We start from the raw sequence: 21,019 nt of genomic DNA on the forward strand, positions 1-21,019 counted from the left end.
ATGTCTGACATCATTGGCTTAGACGTTCGGGGGTCGGGTCACTGTGCTTTCCCTGTCGCGGATGTCTGCCACAGGGAGCAAAGTGTATGTAATGGTGCGCTGCGGTGGGATCTTATGCTGCATGCAAATTGCACCGCACAATGGGCTTGATTCACAAAGCCGTGCAGCGTTTTGTGTGCAGCGTTTTGGGTTACATATATTTGATTACTATCGTATTTTTTATTTTTATTGTGCTCCCGAGGGCCCCTGCAGGCTCCTTTCAGACATGGGGCTTGATTCCCAAAGCCGTGCTAACTTATAGTTCGGCCGCGCTAGCGTTTTGCAGGCGTTATAATGCTTGTAATGTTTTTCGCGCACTAACGCGAATTTTGGTGCGAAAATGCGCGCATTTTCCTGTAAAAATTTGAGATTGCGTGCGAAAACCGTTACACGCTATATAATGCGCGTAAAATGCTAGTGCAACTGTGCTATGAGTGCTATGAGTTAGCACAGCTTTGTGAATCCAGCCCCATGTGTGAATGGAGCATGCAGGGGCCCTGGGGAGCACAATAAAAATAAAAAATACCAGAGTGAATACCAGAATATATGTAACGCAGTTAGTTAGTTAGTTAGTTAGTTACAGTGGGATGCGAAAGTTTGGGCAACCTTGTTAATTGTCATGATTTTCCTGTATAAATTGTTGGTTGTTACGATAAAAAATGTCAGTTAAATACATCATATAGGACCTAGGTTCTCAACATGTGGTACGCATACCCCAGGGGGTACTTCTGATGGTTCCAGGGGGTACTCGGGCTTAATATACTTAGCCAAGAATAACTAATTCAGAGTTTTCGAAAATGATAAATCTTATTTAAACAGCACAAAATTAGTATTTTAGCTAATGAAAAGCAATAGTAAATGCTTAGAAATTGAACCAATTATCATGTACTACGATTAAATATATATTTGTCAAGGGGTACTTGTGATAATGTTTACTTTGTTAGGTGGGTACTTGGGGTGTAAAGGGTTTTAAAAGGGTTACATTCCAATAAAATGTTGAGAAACACTGATATAGGAGACACACACAGTGATATTTGAGAAATGAAATTAAGTTTATTGGATTTACAAAAAGTGTGCAATAATTGTTTAAATAAAATTAGGCAGGTGCATGAGTCTGGGCACCACAAAAAATAAATGAAATTAATATTTAGCAGATCCTCCTTTTGCAGAAATGACAGCCTATAAATGCTTCCTTTAGGTTCCAATGAGAGTCTGGATTCTGGTTGAAGGCATTTTGGACCATTCCTCTTTACAAAACATCTCTAGTTCATTCAGGTTTGATGGCTTCCGAGCATGGACAGCTCTCTTCAAAGGGACTTCGAGCAGTGCCTGTGGGTATGCCTTTAAGCATGCATCTTTCCATAGTTACTGCACTGCTCGGAGTCCCTTAAACTCACACCACAGCTTTTCAATTATATATAGGTCTGGGGACTGAGGTGGCCATTCCAGAACATTGTACTGTACTTGTTACTCTTCATGAATGCCTTAGTGGATTTTGAGCAGTGTTTAGGGTCATTGACTTGTTGAAAGATCCAGCCCTGGCGCAGCTTCAGCTTTGTCACTGATTCCTGGACAATGGTCTCCAGAATCTGCTGATACTGAGTGCAATCCATGCGTCCCTCAACTTTGACAAGATTCCCAGTCCCTGCACTGGCCACACAGCCCCACCGCATGAGGGAACCGCCATATTTTACTGTAGGTAGCAGGTGTTTTTCTTGGAATGCTGCATTGTTTTTCCACCATGCATTACGCCCCTCATTATGCCCAAATAACTAAATTTTAGTTTCATCAGTCCACAGCACCTTATTCCAAAATGAAGCTGGCTTGTCCAAATGTGCTTTTGCTCAAGCGGCTCTGTTTGTGCTGTGGGTGGAGAAAAGGCTTCCTCTGCCTCACTTTTGCATACAGCATCTCCTTGTGTAAAGTGCGCCGAATGGTTGAACAATGCACAGTGACTCCATCTGCAGCTAGATGATGTTGTAGGTCTTTGGTGTTGGTCTGTGGGTTGACTCTAGCTGTCTTTACCATTCGTCGCTTTTGTTTATCCGAGATTTTTCTTGGTCTGACACTTTGACCCTTAACTTGAACTGAGCCTGTGGTCTTCCATTTCCTCAATATGTTCCTAACTGTGGAAACACACAGCTGAAATCTCTGAGACAGCTTTCTGTATCCTTCCTCTAAGCCATGATGGTAAACAATCTTTGTCTTCAGGTCATTTGAGAGTTGTTTTGAGACCCCCATGTTGCTACTCTTCAGAGAAAATTAAAAGAGAAGGGAAGCTTACAATCGACACCCTTAGCCAGCATAGCGGTATGGACGAGCTCAGCTCATCCATGACCGCCGCTAGATTGCTCTGACCCTGGTCAGCCGATTTTCATAAGTTTTTTTTTTAAAACAAGCAGCTAGCACTTTGATAGCTGCGTGTTTATACCGATCGCAGCCGCTACCTGCCACGTAACAGCCCCCCCCCCCCCGAGACCCCGTGTGCAGCCTAGCCTATCAGTGCCAGGCAGCACTAAGGGGTGGATCGGGACTTCCTCTGACGCCATGACGTGGATGACGTGGATGACGTCATCCTGATCGTCGCCATGGGGACGGGGGTAGCCAAACAGGAAATCCCGTTCTGAACGGGATTTCCTGTTTGCTCTGATCGCCAGAGGCGATCGGAAGAGGCGGGGGGATGCCGCTGCACAGTGGCTATCATGTAGCTAGTGCTAGGCTAGCTACATGATTTAAAAAAAAAATGTGCTGCGTCGCCGCCCTGGCCGTTCTAATAGAACGCCAGGGTGGTTAAATACTCTTTCTCATAATTAGATTCACCTGTGTATGTAGGTCAGGGGTCACTGAGCTTACCAAGCCAATTTAAGTTCCAATAATTAGTTCTAAAGGTTTTGGAATCAATAAAATGACAACATTGTCCAAATTTACAGTATGTACCTGCCTAATTTTAGTTAAACAATTATTGCACACTTTCTGTAAATCCAAAACACTTAATTTCACTTCTCAAATATCACTATATGTGTCTCCTATACCTATATGATATATTTAACTGACATTTTTTATCGTAACAACCAACGATTTATACAGGAAAATCATGACAATTAACAAGGTTGCCCAAACTTTTGCATCCCACTATAGTTAGTAATGCTTCCCTGATACCCTTTACTTCAGTCAAGTGACTGTAAAAGCGATTTATTTTCAGCATGAGTACAATTTTAGGCAAAGCTTTATAGTGAAGGCCACAATTTCAGCTGCAGATAACTTGATATTTGTGGTACATATGCCAGTTTGCTGAACCTAATGTAATGCTGAGAAAACACCATGAGATATCAGACAGTAAATCTGCTGAAAAATCTCATTGGTTATTCCCAGCATAAGTCTAGCAGATCATATTGCTATTGTTAGTATAAAGCTAATGTTTGGGGTTTTTATCCTCTTAAAGGTGAAATCCATAATCTGGTTGCCTCCTTCAAATCTCAAGTCTATTTTTCTTTGCATATTCCCCAAGACAGTCTAATGATTCTCTGGATGGATAGGTAGCATAAAACTGTATACAAATCTTTTGCCGTATGAATCAAAAGCGAGCAATACAAACTGTATGCTTCAGTGCGCTTCACAATCTCCTTCATCTATGAAACAGAACTCCCTGAGCTTCCATAAATCTCAGCATTCATATTAAGAGCTCAACAAGGCCTGGGTAAATGAAACTGCTGAGATGTAATTACTTGTTCTGGGGGAGTGTAATGACCTATGCTGCTGCCTCTCCACCACTCCTCCGTGTATACATTCTTAAAATGAGAACATTAAGATAAATGCACACACAATAATGTGATTTGTTACTTCCCTTCTGATTAGAAAAACACATATCCCACATTAATCATTTCTTAAGTAGTCTGTGCCTCATAATCGTTATGGTTACACTTGTGTTATTTCAACAGGTAGTAAAGATCCAGCAGCACAACAGGTGCCTCCATGTACTGCTCTATGGGGCTCAAATTTAGGGCTGCCAATTTATAAATGGAAGGCTGCAGCATCTGTGGCTGCATACTGTATGTGTGGGCTGTTTTTAGCAAAATGCTGTGTATTCTGGCACCCATGAAATAATAGAATATAATTACTGCTCTATGAAGGCATCTGTTGGTGATTTTAAGGGTCCAAACTTAATACTTCCATGTAAAGCAGCTTTGATGCAGGATTTTCCTCTTCTTTTGAGGGTAGGAACACACTCGGCAGAATCGCATATGCGTTTTCCATAGAATATAGTGGAAAATGCATATGCGATTCTGCCTAGTGTGTTCCTACCCTGAATGTTGCACCAAAACCAGTAGCACTAAAGCCATCCCATGTAATCATGGCCATTTATGTTTCAGCACTGGGTACATCCAATGAGGGCGATGAGGAGCCTTGCTGCTAAGGATTTCATTGTCTGCTTCACCTTGTGGGTATTCTGGGGCATTTTCCTTTACTTGGGAGGAGGGGGATGGGCTGGTATTAGGTGTGTGTGTGTGTGTGGGGGGGGGGGGGGGTTTCTAACATTGATGAACAATAGTTTTCTGTAGTTAGGTATCAGGGTACACTAGGGTAGGGAATCATGTTAGGTGGGTAATACTGAGGCATGAAGGAGGAAACATTTTTTACATTAGTAATGGTGTTAATTTAGGAATTTAGGACAGTCTTTAGATTAGTATAGTACACTGCAGAAACATACACCACTCGGCACTCAGTATTTAGATCTTGAGGAGGAACAGAAGAAGCAGCCTGCATATGTCTCTTCTAACGGCACAAAACTTCACCTCAAAGCATTCCTGTATTGCAGCATATGAACAAAAGGCAAGGGACGTGCAACCAGTGCAAATCACTAGAAAGAAGTCAGCATGCACATAGTACATCAAAATGAGCCGGGCAACTGTCACCTTGATCCGCTTTAATTCATCTTCATGCCAAACATGATACATACATATTTGTAGCTCTTAGTTGTGTCAAACCTGTTCCAGGTGTCTGTGCTGAGGTGTGCCAAGGTTCGGGTGACCAGGGTGGGGGGACTGCACTACGCCGTTTCGTGCCTGACTGGCGCTTGTTCACGTGCTTGTGTCTTGTAATCATAATAGCGCCGTGCGGCTTCCTGTATAAAATCTGGAAGCCGCACCCTCGGCGCTTGTGATTGGTGTAAGGAGTTGATGTCACAGGGGTCAGGGGTGAGGCCACGCCGTCCAGCGGCGAAGAATGATAGTGCGCTGCATAAGCTAGACAAAGCAAGCGTATGCGCCGATTCAGGTCGCTATGGCGACAGATACATTGTGTACTTCAAGTGGCATACATAAATACATAAATACAGTGTGCATTACCAAGAGTGCTCAGGATAAACATTACTGTGCTATAACATTAACCATATATAATTACATTAAAGTGACTTGTGCTTATTTGAACATTGTGCATTTTTCCATGTGAATCCCACAGTGGCATGAAGCAACGTTCCCTTACTATCCTTACATTAACTCCCATGTGAATAAACTTTGTGTGAACATAATGTGTATGCCCACAGTGGCATGAAGCAACGTTCCCTTACTATCCTTATATTAACTCTCTGCCCAATAGGTTAAAAACACCTTTTTATTATTATAAAATCCCTAAAAGACCCCAAATCCTATTAAAAAGACTGGGGGTGACACTGCCGATCTTGAAGAAAACCTTGGAGATACATTATCTCCTATATAGTTCCGACTGCCCACATCCACCTACTAAAGTCTCCGGAGGTATCCACTTGGTTTTAAGATTTTTTCCCCTGCCTTAAAGAGAATCTGTATTGTTAAAATCGCACAAAAGTAAACATACCAGTGCGTTAGGGGACATCTCCTATTACCCTCTGACACAATTTCGTCGCTCCTCGCCGCATTAAAAGTGGTTAAAAACAGTTTTTAAAAGTTTGTTTATAAACAAACAAAATGGCCACCAAAACAGGAAGTAGGTTGATGTACAGTATGTCCACACATAGAAAATACATCCATACACAAGCAGGCTGTATACAGCCTTCCTTTTGAATCTCAAGAGATCATTTGTGTGTTTATTTCCCCCTGTTCTCATGCACTGAAGTTTCAGGCTGCTTGTTTCTTCCTGCTTTGCCCTTGTCTGTAATTCTTCAGTATGTGAAAGCCCAGCCAGCTCAGAGGACGATTTATCCAGCTTGTAAAAGATAAGAGAGAAGCTGCTCTAATCCTAAATAACACACAGGCAGTGTGCAGAGAGGGGCCTGGAGGGGGAAGTTCATAGCAGAACCACAACACTGAAGAACTTGGCAGCCTTCCAGACACAGGCTGACAAGTCTGACAGGGGAAAGATACATTTATTTATTACAGAGACAGTGATAGTATAAAGTGCTGCAGTAAGCCAGAACACATTAGAATAGCTTTTTGAACTTGTAGGATGATAAAAAACAGGATGCAATTTTTGTTACGGAGTCTCTTTAACGTATTATCCTACATTAAAGAGAAAGGAGGATACATGCGACCCTAACAGGAGGGGAGTGGAGAAAAGGTCCCCATTAGGTACATGGTCACAGTCTATTACATATGGCTGCGAAACTCATATTACCTTTACATTGAAAAAAAGAGAAAAAGAGGAGGGGCAGGAAAAAAAATAGTCACCCGGGATCCAAGCTGATTTACCAGAATCACAGATTGGGCACCTTGCATGAATATTGTATGTGCCTAAATCTCCAGGGCAGGGGGCGGGTCTGCCCCCTCCTCATCCATTCCCAGCACATACTGAAGTTGGTCCATTTATTAATGGGTCAACAGTGCCCAATGCACTTTTGAGTCCTGTACACCGGGACCTTCATTAACGGGTACCCAAGTCTGTTCTGGCACCATCAGAAAAGAAGGGGGGGGGGGGAAGGACAGGAGAAAAAGGGGAAGAAAAAGAGAGGCAATCCATGCAAGGGGGTGAAGATCAGAACAGGGCAAACTGCAGCCTGGAGTCCCAAAGAAACCAAAGCCCAACACAAGGAGGAGGAGAAAAGAGCACAGGTCGTGAAATCTGTGGTAACCTAAGATGGAAAGGACCAGAGAACCGGGAGAAAGGAGGGGGGCAAGGATCCGAACCTCCACGGTGCATTCTAGGGGTACCTTATTTATATGGACAACACCTTTTATCCGACAAATTCAATGTCCCAGACCCTTCAAACATAGGGGAGCTATGGATCAAGGAAGCAAGCCAATTCCAGCCCATCATTAAGACCTATTGGTCCCATTGCTTCTGTGCGTAGAATTACCCGCGATTCTCGTCGAGTTAGCTCACGATCGCGGTCACCCCCTCTCCTGGAGGAGCTAACATGCAGGAGACCTGCAAATTTCAGGCATTTGGCATTGCCTCCATGCACTTCCCTTATGTGTTCGATGAGTCGGGGGCACCCCTTTCCACGACTTTATGGATTTGAAATGCTCATTTATTCTTTCTTTTAGGGGCCTAGTGGTTTTGCCAACATAGTATAAATCACAAGGACAAAATACCACATAAGATACAAACTTTGTTTGACAGGTGATGAAATCCCGCACCTCCCAATGCACCCCTCCCAGGCGGTAGTTGATACCTTCCCGCATATAGGGGCAATATTTACATTTGCCACATTTGTAATTACCCCTAGGGCGGCTAGTGCCCAACCAATTTGTAGTTGGACATGAGCGAAACTCACTCCGAGTTAGAATGTCGCCCAATGTGGGGGCATTTCTATACGCTATCCTGGGGGGGTCAGGAAACACTGTCCGGAGGGCGGGGACTCTTGCTACTAGTGACCAGTTTTTCTTAACAATCTGTGTTAATTTCTTCGCCATGGGGGTGTAATCAAACGTTAAAGTGAATGGACCTTTCTCTTTACACCTGGGGGTCCTAGAGATTAGGGAGGACCTGTCTCTGTCTCTATCCCTAGCTTTCGCGAGAAGTTCCTTGTCATAATTTCTCGCCTGCAATCGTGCAGTTAGCTCTTGCGATTGCACCTCAAATGTGTCCAAGCTGGTATTGTTTCGTCTTGGACGTAAATACTGGCCGTATGGCAGAGAGGTTTTAACATGTTTAGGATAGAAACTGTTCCTGTGTAGCAGAGAGTTTACGGCTGTGGCCTTCCTGTATCCCTCACACACCAATCTGTCCCCATCTGGTTTGACCTTTAGATCCAAAAAAATGATGGACCTGTCTTTAGATTAGAGATGTTATTTCCATGACATGGAGGGGGATGTCTTTCTTTTCTATAAGTTCAGAAAAGGGTTATTTTGTAGGGGGTAACTTTAGAAAGGGGTTGCTAGGACACAGAGGATGAGTGGTTTCTCACATTGAAAAGGGTTTTTGTTGTTTTTTAAGAGGGGGGTGTGTTAGAAGGGGGCTTGCTAATACTAAAGAGGGAACAGTTTGTTTGGTAAGTTAAGATGGAGATTGTTTTGGAGGTGGGAGTGTCACATTACAGAAATAATTATTAGTATATGAATGGAGGGAATTTCACGTTGATTGAGTCACCATTGAGTCATTGCTCAGGCAGGAGGAGCATAATATTTTAAATTTGGAAGGAATTATGTGAAAGAAGTGACTGCCTGCCCGTGGAGCTGCCTGTTTCTACAAGATAACATGCTAAATACTAAGGGGTGTATAAAATAAACTGCGCTAAGCAAAATTACATACAGTGGTGTGAAAAACTATTTGCCCCCTTCCTGATTTCTTATTCTTTTGCATGTTTGTCACACTTAAATGTTTCTGCTCATCAAAAACCGTTAACTATTAGTCAAAGATAACATAATTGAACACAAAATGCAGTTTTAAATGATGGTTTTTATTATTTAGTGAGAAAAAAAAACTCCAAATCTACATGGCCCTGTGTGAAAAAGTGATTGCTCCCCCTTGTTAAAAAATAACTTAACTGTGGTTTATCACACCTGAGTTCAATTTCTGTAGTCATCCCCAGGCCTGATTACTGCCACACCTGTTTCAATCAAGAAATCACTTAAATAGGAGCTATCTGACACAGAGAAGTAGACCAAAAGCACCTCAAAAGCTAGACATCATGCCAAGATCCAAAGAAATTCAGGAACAAATTAGAACAAAAGTACTGTAATTGAGATCTATCAGTCTGGTAAAGGTTATAAAGCCATTTCTAAAGCTTTGGGACTCCAGCGAACCACAGTGAGAGCCATTATCCACAAATGGTAAAAACATGGAACAATGATGAACCTTCCCAGGAGTGGCCGGCCGACCAAAATTACCCCAAGAGTGCAGAGAAAACTCATCCGAGAGGCCACAAAGACCCCAGGACAACATCTAAAGAACTGCAGGCCTCACTTGCCTCAATTAAGGTCAGTGTTCATGACTCCACCATAAGAAAGAGACTGGGCAAAAACGGCCTGCATGGCAGATATCCAAGGCGCAAACCACTTTTAAGCAAAAAGAACATTAAGGCTCGTCTCAATTTTGCTAAAAAACATCTCAATGATTGCCAAGACTTTTGGGAAAATACCTTGTGGGCCGACGAGACAAAAGTTGAACTTTTTGGAAGGTGCGTGTCCCGTTACATCTGGCGTAGAAGTAACACAGCATTTCAGCAAAAGAACATCATACCAAGAGTAAAATATGGTGTTGGTAGTGTGATGGTCTGAGGTTGTTTTGCTGCTTCAGGACCTGGAAGGCTTGCTGTGATAGATGGAACCATGAATTCTACTGTCTACCAAAAAATCCTGAAGGAGAATGTCCGGCCATCTGTTCGTCAACTCAAGCTGAAGCAATCTTGGGTGCTGCAGCAGGACAAGGACCCAAAACACACCAGCAAATCCACCTCTGAATGGCTGAAGAAAAACAAAATGAAGACTTTGGAGTGGCCTAGTCAAAGTCCTGACCTGAATCCTATTGAGATGTTGTGGCATGACCTTAAAAAGGCGGTTCATGCTAGAAACCCCTCAAATAAAGATGAATTACAACAATTCTGCAAAGATGAGTGGGCCAAAATTCCTCCAGAGCGCTGTAAAATACTTGTTGCAAGTTATCGCAAACGCTTGATTGCAGTTATTGCTGCTAAGGGTGGCCCAACCAGTTATTAGGTTCAGGGGGCAATTTCTTTTTCACACAGGGCCATGTACGTTTTGAGTTTTTTTTCTCACTAAATAATAAAAACCATCATTTAAAACTGCATTTTGTGTTCAATTATGTTATCTTTGACTAATAGTTAACGGTTTTTGATGAGCAGAAACATTTAAGTGTGACAAACATGCAAAAGAATAAGAAATCAGGAAGGGGGCAAATAGTTTTTCACACCACTTTACGTACACATTTACCACACGATCAGTAGAACAGAATGCAATACATTACATGCAATGCATTCTGCTCTATTCATTGTGCAGTAAGACTTTACACACGTAATTCTGCTAAACACAGTTTATTGCATACACCCTTCCGGGCTGTTTAAAACTACAGGAGAATCCCTTTATAGCAAACTTCAAGCAACATGGATAAGTAGTTTACTATATCAGAAGTGTACTATATCAATATTAGTCATACATTGTATATTCAAACAAGTGCATGGTGGGGACCTGGGGACTTAGTTTACTAGCCAGAAGATTACTACAGTATAGTCTCATTTATTCGGCACAGGTGGGGATTGCCTGACACTGGATATGTGTTCGTGCTGGTTGCTTGAGAAGTCACACAACTGGAGTTACAATATAACCTACACCCACCTCCCCCCCCCCCCCCCCCCCCCCAATGACAGGCAAAGTGGTACGCAGCAGTGGCAATCACTTGCAAATCCCTCAGGCACTGGTCTTCTTCAGTCTTGCAGATTCCAGCGGTTTATCGTTGTCCTCCGTACATAGCTCAGATGGGTCATGTGAGACGCCAGGGAGCCATACGAGAACGCTGCAAATCCGATGGGAGCTACAGGAGTGAAGAAGACCAGCGCCCGGAGGATTGGTAAGTACTGTAGCTTCTGCTGCACACGACTCTGCAAATGTTGGAAGAAACGTCCGCATTCTCTCTCACCAGGCATTCCGGTTAGTTGAGACTGCAAGATGCCTGATTTCTAGTTAACCGGGACTCTACTGTACATCAGTTTATTATATCGAGACTCTACTGTACATGCAATTTGCCTACCTTTACTTTGTTTCTTCCCTAGATGCAATTAGATGTACCAACTACTGTATATACAGGGCTGCACACCTGGAATCATTGTGTGTGACTGTGCAAGGTACACAGGACATCTTCCCCTACTCTTTCAGAAAGGGTTTTACCCCAGAGTAGGACATGGAGAAGGAACAGTATTTTACTGGGAGGTGGGGGAGGATTTGGGCTGGTGGTTGGGGGGTGAAGGGACTAATGTTAATTTTTTCTAGCAATTTGCTGCTCACTGGCACCAAAACAACCCAATGCTAAGCTATCTAGAGCCAGCTTAAAGCTTGCTGACATCAGTGGGATGAACCACATACTGTAGGGAGTGAGGCTGCAGTGAGGAGAGGTGGGAGAACCACTTCCACCGCTGGAAGCATGTAAAGTGACATGGAAGTATTATAAAATGGAGCTAATAATGCAAGTACAGTATATTGTATAGCTGATCAGAACTCCATGTTTTAAATCCACTTAAAGGATACCCGAACTGACATGTGACATAATGAGATAGACGTGTGTATGTACAGTGCCTATCACACAAATAACTATGCTGTGTTCCTTTTTTTCTTTCTCTGCCTGAAAGAGTTAAATATCAGGTATGTAATTGCTGACTCAGTCCTGACTCAGACAGGAAGTGACTACAGTGTGACCCTCACTGATAAGAAATTAAAGAAAGAAAATAAAACATATTCCTAGCAGAAAATGGGTTCTGAGAGTAGGAAAGATAAAAAAAAGTGGAATTTCTTATCAGTGAGGCTCACACTGTAGTCACTTCCTGTCTGAGTCAGGACTGAGTCAGCCACTTGCATACCTGATATTTAACGCTTTCAGGCAGAGAAAGAAAAAAAGGAACACAGCATAGTTATTTGTGTGCTAGGCACTGTACATACACATGTCTATCTCATCATGTCACATGTCAGTTGTGGTATCCTTTAATCTTACACTACAATAATTTGATGGTGAAGCTAAGCCTTTGCAGTGTGTGTGTGTGTGTTTGTGCGCATGTGTGCGTGTGTGTGCATGCGCACGTAGCAGAGGTTGAGGAGGGGAGGCGAGAAACTTCAACTATGTTCAGTGATCCCGCTGTTCGAATCTTTGACACATATAAAGAAAAAGTTGGTTATTGATCCAATTCACTGGTATAAATTATTAAAGTGTCAGTTTCACATCTATTCAACTACTATGCGCAGTAAACCTAGAGTGGTTTGCTGAACCCTAAGTGGTTGTAAGGCGGCACACTGGGATTTATAAACTTCCCCTCTGCTGCTTAGCAAAAGCAATCTGTCATTATAATACCCACTGCAGACCATCTCTTCAAGGTAAGCACTTTCTGTCTTCCATCTGTGTTCATCTATAGCTGTGAGCAGTCCAGAACTGCAGGAGTCACACAGGCACAACATGTCCTTTGATAAATAAGAAATCTTAATGTGCACGACCCTGCTGGATACATTCAGCTTACAACCTGATATAAGTAGCTTCAGACACTCTGACACGTTCCACATAAAAGGGAACTTAGAAAAGCGTCAAAGTATCTATAGCAACCAACTACACAATTAAATTGTATTCCTGTTCTGCTAATAAGCAGCACAGATTCACCTCACATCTCCATGCAGCAATCAACCGCTGTGTATGTTAGGCATAGCATGCTACTCAATGCTCAAGGTGCCTACACAAATTACTTATTAAAGACCAGAATGGCAAATTCTTTTTTTCAGTAATCCTATTCATTATTCAAAAATAAATGAAGGTAACGCATAATCATTTGTTACAGCAAACTACTTAATTTTTAGTTAAGGGCTCTGATTCTGACACAGAAGACCAGGGTTTTCTTCCTGTACAGTAAGCTAGCGCCTATTCAGTAAGGGCACGCTCAGTAGGCAGTAGCAATGTTAGGGAGTCTTGCCTAAGCAAGACTCCCTAACACTGCTACTTCCCATAGAGCGCACCCTAGTGGCTGCATCTCTGGGTGCTTTGAGTCTGTCAGAGAAAAGCGCAATTTGAATGTTCTGTGTATTATTGTTCATAAATTGCTATTCCTTTATTTCTGTTCCCATTTTCTGAAAAAAAAAAAGCTTTCTTAAAAATGAGTTTAAACAGAACCTGAACTGAAAATGAAAGGTCAAAATAAACATACACAGGTCATACTTACCTCCCGTGAAGTCTACTTATCAATCTCTTTCTCCTCTCCTGTATCCTGTTTGTCCACTGTGATCAATGGAATTCTCCGTCCTCCATTTTGAAAATGGCCATTACCCCATAACAGCTTCCTAGCCAGCACACTGTTAAAGCGGAATATAACCCAGCATTTCAACTTTGCTCTAAAACATTATTTACAGCATATTATATGCAACCACCATTTTTTTTACTAGACCAGCATTGGAAGGGTTACACACAGACCTTTAAAGTTCTGTGGAGAGAAATGCAGACGCATCCATGTTTAGATAGATACATTTAAGTAAACACAATGTAACACGTGGGGAATGTGACTCACTCTCTCCCTGTGTCCGGGAGCTCCTGCACAGTTAGAGTGTGTGTCAAATTCACCACTTGTTGCATTGTGTTTACTTAAATGTATCTATCTAAACTTCGGATGCATCTGCATTTCTCTCCACAGAACTTTAAAGCTCTGTGTGTAACCCTTCCGATGCTGGTCTAGTAAAAAAAAAAATGCTGGTTGCATATAATACGCTGTAAATAATGTTTTAGAGCAAAGTTGAAATGCTGGGTTATATTCCGCTTTAAACTGTAATATCGCCCACTTGAGCCATAGGGAAACATGGACATTACCTTGCACATTCAGTTGTAACTGACAGCAGCTGATATATAACTGACAGAAAGTGGTATATTTCAGTTCTGACAAAATATTGTCAGAACTGGATGGGATCACAGTAAGAAGGAAATGGTGAGCTTCTGAGAGGAACTGATGGTGAGGTAAGTATGTAACAGTCATTTGCAGCTACGTCATGTATTTATTTTAAATAATTTTACTCAGTTCAGGTTCCCTTTAAGCATACTGTATGTTGGATCCTATAACACACCTCCTCTGTAACATACAGGTAACTAGAATTCATTGACCATCTTTAGCAGCTACTGTTTAGCTGTACACAAGGTTCTTAACAACAAATACTCTGGATACGACTAGTTTACAATACTGTTACAAAAAAGATGGATGCCAGGTCATTTTATGTAAAAGTAAGAACAATAAAACCACTAATTGGCCACAGTTTGCAAGAGTAGCAGTAAGTTGCTGTGCACTGTATCTGTGTCTGAGCACCACTGCTTTATTTATTTAAACAATGTGCTGAAAATAATGGAATCCAGACAGCATCAACACCACAACTCAGCAGCAACAGCCATGTCCAAACTATCTTATCATTATAACAGCAGACACTAGGATTACACTTCATTCATGTCATCTCTGTACTGTTTATTCCAAGCTGTCTTTAACTTGCATTACATTTTCACAGAGGCTAGAAGTATTAGCATATCATTGCTCTTTAGCAAATGCAAGGGGCCAGCTTGGCTTTCCTTGCCCTCCTAAGTTCTCTGGTAGTAGCTGCTTTTGGATGTAAGCACCCTAACTGGGCTGATACTGACTCCAATTGGAGAAGGCTTGAGAGGTGGTGAGCTGCAACTTGGCCATACGTTCCCTTCCAGCAGACAATGGTCCTCCACTAGATCCCATGGAGAATGACTTGGCCATACGTTCCCTTCCAGCAGACACTGCTCCTCCACTAGACTCCATTGGGAGTGACTTGGCCATGCCTCTTTTTCCAGAATACACTGCTCCTCTGCTAGACCCCATAGGGAATGACTTGGCCATGCCTCTTTATCCAGAATACACTGCTCCTCTGCTAGACTCCCATGGGGAATCGGTGGTGAACTGACAGTGCTAAATTTAAAGTATTTATGGACATTTTAAACATTAATTTCTATGCTAAATGGAAGATTTATAAAAAAGAAAATGATGTCAGTGGCCCTTTAACCACTTAACGACCAGAATACACTGCTCCTCCACTAGACCCCATAGGGAATGACTTGGCCATGCCTCTTTTTCCAGAATACACTGCTCCTCTGCTAGACTCCCATGGGGAATGACTTGGCCATGCCTCTTTTACCAGAATACACTGCTCCTCTGCTAGACCCCATAGGGAATGACTTGGCCATGCCTCTTTTTCTAGAATACACTGCTCCTCTGCTAGACCCCATAGGGAATGACTTGGCCATGCCTCTTTATCCAGAATACACTGCTCCTCTGCTAGACTCCCATGGGGAATCGGTGGTGAACTGACAGTGCTAAATTTAAAGTATTTATGGACATTTTAAACATTAATTTCTATGCTAAATGGAAGATTTATAAAAAAGAAAATGATGGGCGTGGCCCTTTAACCACTTAACGACCACCTGACGCCCATAGGCGTCGGCGGGTCGTTAGTAGTATAGCATGAAAGCGGCCTTTCCATGCCAGTTCACGGAGACTGCCTCCGTGAACAGTGTGCGAGCCGCCGATCGCGGCTCGCACGCATAATGTAAACATGCGGGGAAAGAATCCCCGCTGTTTACATCACACGGCGCTGCTGCGCAGCAGCGCCGTGACGTAGATCGGCGATCCCCGGCCTCTGATTGGCCGGGGATCGCCGGCATCTGATAGGCAGAAGCCTATTCTATCAGGCGCAGGACGGATATCCGTCCTGCGCCGCACACAGGAGAAGGGAGAGGGAGGGAAAGCAGTGGAGCCCGGAAAGCGCTGCGGAGGGGGGCTTTGAGGAGCCCCCCCCCCCCGCAAATCAATAGTAGCCGGCGGCGATCAGACCCCCCCTGCAGGACATCCCCCTAGTGGGGAAAAAAGGGGGGAAGTCTGATCGCCCTGCCTTTTACCTGATCGGTGCTGCGGGCTGTAGAGCCCACGCAGCACCGATCATTCCAAAATCCCCTGGTCCTTAAGTGGTTAAGACATTTTACCGCCTGAGCACTTGGTGAAGGAACGCAACTCTGCTAATTTTAAAGTGGACCCAAATTAAAAATACAAGATTTCAGAAATAAAATCTATTTTCTAAATTATAATAATACATAGCAGCCTTTTTTCAGCTGCATGATGACAAATATAAAATATTTTACATTTATTGGAGGAACCCCTCCCTTCCTTTCATATTGCCGGGACAGAATCCGGAAAACTGGTGGAGTAGGCGGTGTCCGGCAAAGGAGGAATTGCTAATGGCTGCCACCTGTATAACCCTAGTTATGAAAAGAGAAGGGTGAAAAGCATGCACTGAAATGCTCATAGGACTGAAGGAGTGTTTATTTATCTTTGGATGTGTCAGAGTGGTGCAACTAAATATTTTGAATTAAAAAAATGTTTGGTTTGGGTCCGCTTTAAATATCAAGGCCTTACTTATTGTCAACCATACCTGATGTTGTACATATGTGACTACATTCGGGAGGGAAGTTTTTCTAATATGCAAATCTTCGCTGATCCAGTAAGTAGAAACTGTGTTAGGCAAAGAAAGTACATTTCTGCCAATCCATTAACTGGCAAGTGATTAATTACCATAGTTGCCAGGATAATTGATCAGCATCTCGTAGATTTCATTTGCCACTATGGCTTCCACCTCTTGGGTCAGTGGAGATGTAGGAAAATTATTTTCTTATTTCTGCTTCTCAGTTTACCAGCAGGCAGTTCAAACTGGTTAATTAATGGTACAAAACAACAGGCTTCTTAAAGCACTCCAGGCACAAATGTTTTCCTAGGTCTGTGTAGGTACTCGGATGCAGAGATTGATTTTTTTTTGTGTGTGTGTGTAAATGTTCCTAAAATGATGTCTAATTATTAGCTAAAGTACCTTCTCTGGAACCACTTGTTAGTCCTCCACTTGTGACCATTGGTTCTTCTTGTATATATCGTTATCAACACTTATAAAAGTGTAAGTAAAAAAAGTAAGCTCCAAGGGCCTGGCCAAGTAGTTTACTATGTCAGAAGTTTACTATATCAGGATACGTCATACAATGTATATTTATACAGGCACATGATCGATACCAGAGGACTGCGTTTACTATAGCAAGAGTTTACTGTAATGAGATTTTACTGTATTTATCATAATGAACACAAATATCGAATTGTTAATCACCACAAACTATTACAAAGAGACAAACGGGCCGTGCGATAATAAAAAATTGACAATAATAAGAAAAATCATTGGTCACATGGCAGTGAGTCTGGAAGCTCTTGCAAGATGTCAAAAGCTGTAGGGAAAATGCAAGGTGTGTTCCTGGGGACAGAGGGGTAGCTATAACTTATGTTGGACCGGGCCTTTCTAAGCAGGCCCCATAGTTGATTTCTCTTTTCTTTCAAATGCGTTGTCTTCTAAATAATGAAGTAACGCTTAATACAAGTGTCAGCCACTGCTGGATATTTGTCCTCAAATAAACTGCATTTCAAGTTTTCTTTTTCACGCCTGTATGCTTTTTCACATTTCCCAATTAAAAGCTCATAAATAAGATTATTGTAAATACAATGTGATGTGGGAAAACACGTAACTACAAATCATTCTGGCTTTTGGCTGTTACTCATGGAAGTTAGATTTGGCCTTTCTTCAACTGGAACGCATTTCTTAATTACAAACACAAATGAAGTAAGGACACTGAGGTGATTTCATAAGGCTGGTTGCATAAGTGCAGTAACGACATACCGAAAGTAGATGATTTGCTAATGTGGCTACATATTACACGTGACAGCTGTCTTATTTAAGTACATGAATGGTTTTTCCATTTTTCCTCTACTGGTTTCCTTCTTTACATTAGGGAAACAGCTATTTAAGATAAAATAACGAATGCAAATACCTTTTTATTTCTTTCCCAAAAATTATTATTTTATCTTTGATGTGAGAGTAAGGGGAGGTGACAAAAATAGAAAAGGAAAGAAGAGTTTCATGTTAGGAGTAAAGGGTGCCAGCAGGATGGTAGCTAGAAATAAATGAGGAAAGGGCAACTTATGGAGACCTTTGTATGGGCTGTTTCACACCAAAAAGTGCTTTGTAATTAGCAATTTTGGAGCAATTGTAATAGAGCTTTTGCTCCTTTGTACTCTGTACAGTCACTGCAAAAAAATGTTAGATGCAGCAGTTTCACAATTTTTTTTTAAAAAAAAGGACCACTCCAGTGTTAAATAACGCATTTGATTATATGAACCACCTTTCAAAACACCAGCAATCAGAAAATTTCAGAAAAAGGTTTTCATTGTGAAATTGGCAGCCAACTGAGCGGCTGATAAAGAGGGGCAGCAACAGAGGAGCAGGAGGAAAGGGAGAGAAGATGAGCTGCAAATTTCAGGAAGCATTAATGATGTTATGGTCCGTTTTTTTTTTGGTAGGATGTTGCAGTAATTGATATGTTATATGATTGGGGCATGCACAAGAATTTAAATAGCCTGTCTCTTAAAAAGTGTACCTGAAGGCAAATTTTGAAAAAAAGTTAAATACTAACCTCAGTAGAGGGATGCCTCTATTTGATCCAGAGGCTTACTCCGTCGCCTTCCAGCTCGCCATTTCAGAGTTGGAACCCTCTGAACCTACTCAACAAGGGCTTGTCGGCTGAGCTTCTGTCCGTTTACAAGTGCCGCCACACTAGCAACTGGGAGGGAGAAGTAATTTGGGGTCCAGCAATTACACTGCAGCAGCACTCCAAATTACCCTTGCGCGGACAGCAAACTATAGCAATGTAGCTATAGCAGCGCCCATTTCAGGCTGGGTGGCCGGTGCACAGCTCTGAGATTATCTGCTTTACTAATTCACCTGCTTTTTCAATTGCAGAATACTAAAAAAAGTTATTTTAAAGAGATCCCGGTCCGGGGTTCTTACAACGCAATCCCCATACAGGGGACCGGAGCTATTCAGGAGGTGGGGGAGAGCGGAGACTGACATTACAGAGAGAAACACAGCCCGCACAGCGCGGCTGTGTTTTATGGGGTCTCACAGCGCGCAGGGGGGGCTTTGGGGGAAGCTAAATAGCAACAGAGGCTGGGCTCTATAGGCAGACCCAGCCTCTGTATGGGGATTGCGTTGTAAGAACCCCGCCTCGGGTTCTCTTTAAGCAGCAGATGAAAAATGATCTCCTAGGACAAAACTTAGGAGAAAAAGAGAATTGAATAAGGGCTCCTAAATCACTGGATTAGAATCAGCATGCAGATCAGATGATTTGACTGAGGTTTGAATTCACTGGCTGCATACTTGTTGCAGATGTGTGACTCCAAAACAACCAAAGCCTAAAGCTCAGCATGACACCCCCAGGGAACTGGGTTTGTTTATAAAAGAATGAAGATGACAGCCTCAATATTCCTCTCACTTCAGATTCAATTTAAAACATATATATGTATCAGTAGACTAACACACATTTACACTGGGAGAGGATGAGGAGAAGCCTACTGCAGCCCTTTGAATAGAACTACAGGGCCCTGAGTCAGCTTTGTACATCTGAGTCATCCCTCAAAGTCTAAATATCAATGTGAGTTTAAGAAGTTACAGTTCTTCATACAGCACATCCCTCTAATGGTAGCCACTAATGATCCAATTTTTTTCATTCAACCATGTAATATATAATAATATGAGGGAACTGCCTAAAGTATCCATTCAATATATTGACTCAATTTATCTCTATACTACATAGATTTGTTAAAATTGGATGAAAAAGATTGGATCGTTAGTGGCCACCTTAAAGCCTTGCCTGCAACACAGGTGGCTGTGCATCCTACATAGAAATGCACGCCATGTGCATTTACTCTCCTATCAGGTGCAGATCCCATTAATTGTAATGAATGAGATCACACAAAAATACACGCAACTGTGTGTTGTGTTACTGCAGTAAATTGCAGTGCACAAATGGAAATATCAGACACTGCAGTCTACGCACTTATGTCCTTGCATAGTGCACATTTTGTGTATTGCTGAAACCGTGCGCAGCACTGCCCAAGTGGTGATAAGGCCTAACTGTGCATACTGTAGCTAAGAAATATATTTAAGGGGTTTAAGGGTTAAATAGGGTATTAAGGGTGAAATAGTAGAGACATATGCATAGCTGTTAAATAATGGCCATTTCCAGTGCATATATATTTTATATCCTCAGAGGAAAAATTCCCAGTGTAGATATATAAACATGTACTTGCAATATCAGAAGGTCTATAAATTTCCCATTAACAGCACTAAGGAAATGGAAGATGGGAGCCTGGGAAAAAAACACTCAGATATAATCTGATTAACTGGAGGACATATTCTGACTCTGCACTTGGCAATATGAAATATCAGCAATGCAAATATGCATATTTGTTATAAAAGTGCACATTTTGAGTTTCCATGTATGAATCATTCAGGTATTGAGAGACATTTATGAAAGCAAATGAAAATGATAAGTAGAAGTCTTCTATGTGGCACCCCCTTGAAGTTTATCTTTTAGTAGACTGCTTGCTATGAGCAATTTCAGACCAGTTTTGCATACAAGTTTAATCTATCCTTTACCTTTCTATTATACGTTTATACCTTTCCACTAGTCTAGTAAATGAAGATATAGTGGTAGTAGATTAAGTGTGATAAATTTAAAATATAGCCAGTTTACAGCTGAGACAGACTAGAAACTTTGTTCCCATCCCATAAATGCAGGTGATTCCCCATTAGTTAATCTGTCTCCAGTGTTGAAACTGAGACAGGTGCTCAGGTGAGAAGACAAGGCCCCTACAGGAGTTGGGGGAGGTGGGCAGGTGACAATAAAGGTACTCATTAGGTCAGTCCAAAACTAGCAGTGGCTGACACTTGTATTAAACTGTGTCATGTCCCTAAAGCAAGGCATACACCACTGAATTACTGTT

The 21,019-nt window shown here is 42.1% G+C and overlaps 1 protein-coding gene across 1 annotated transcript in view; it reads right to left on the reverse strand.

The window, feature by feature from the left end:
* LOC137545218 (mitogen-activated protein kinase kinase kinase 15-like) overlaps positions 1-21,019 on the reverse strand; it is a 110,359-nt gene that overhangs the window by 14,230 nt on the left and 75,110 nt on the right. The window lies entirely within an intron of this gene.

The sequence above is a fragment of the Hyperolius riggenbachi genome, chromosome 2, assembly GCF_040937935.1.
Source record: "Hyperolius riggenbachi isolate aHypRig1 chromosome 2, aHypRig1.pri, whole genome shotgun sequence".
NCBI classification, from domain to species: Eukaryota; Metazoa; Chordata; class Amphibia; order Anura; family Hyperoliidae; genus Hyperolius; species Hyperolius riggenbachi.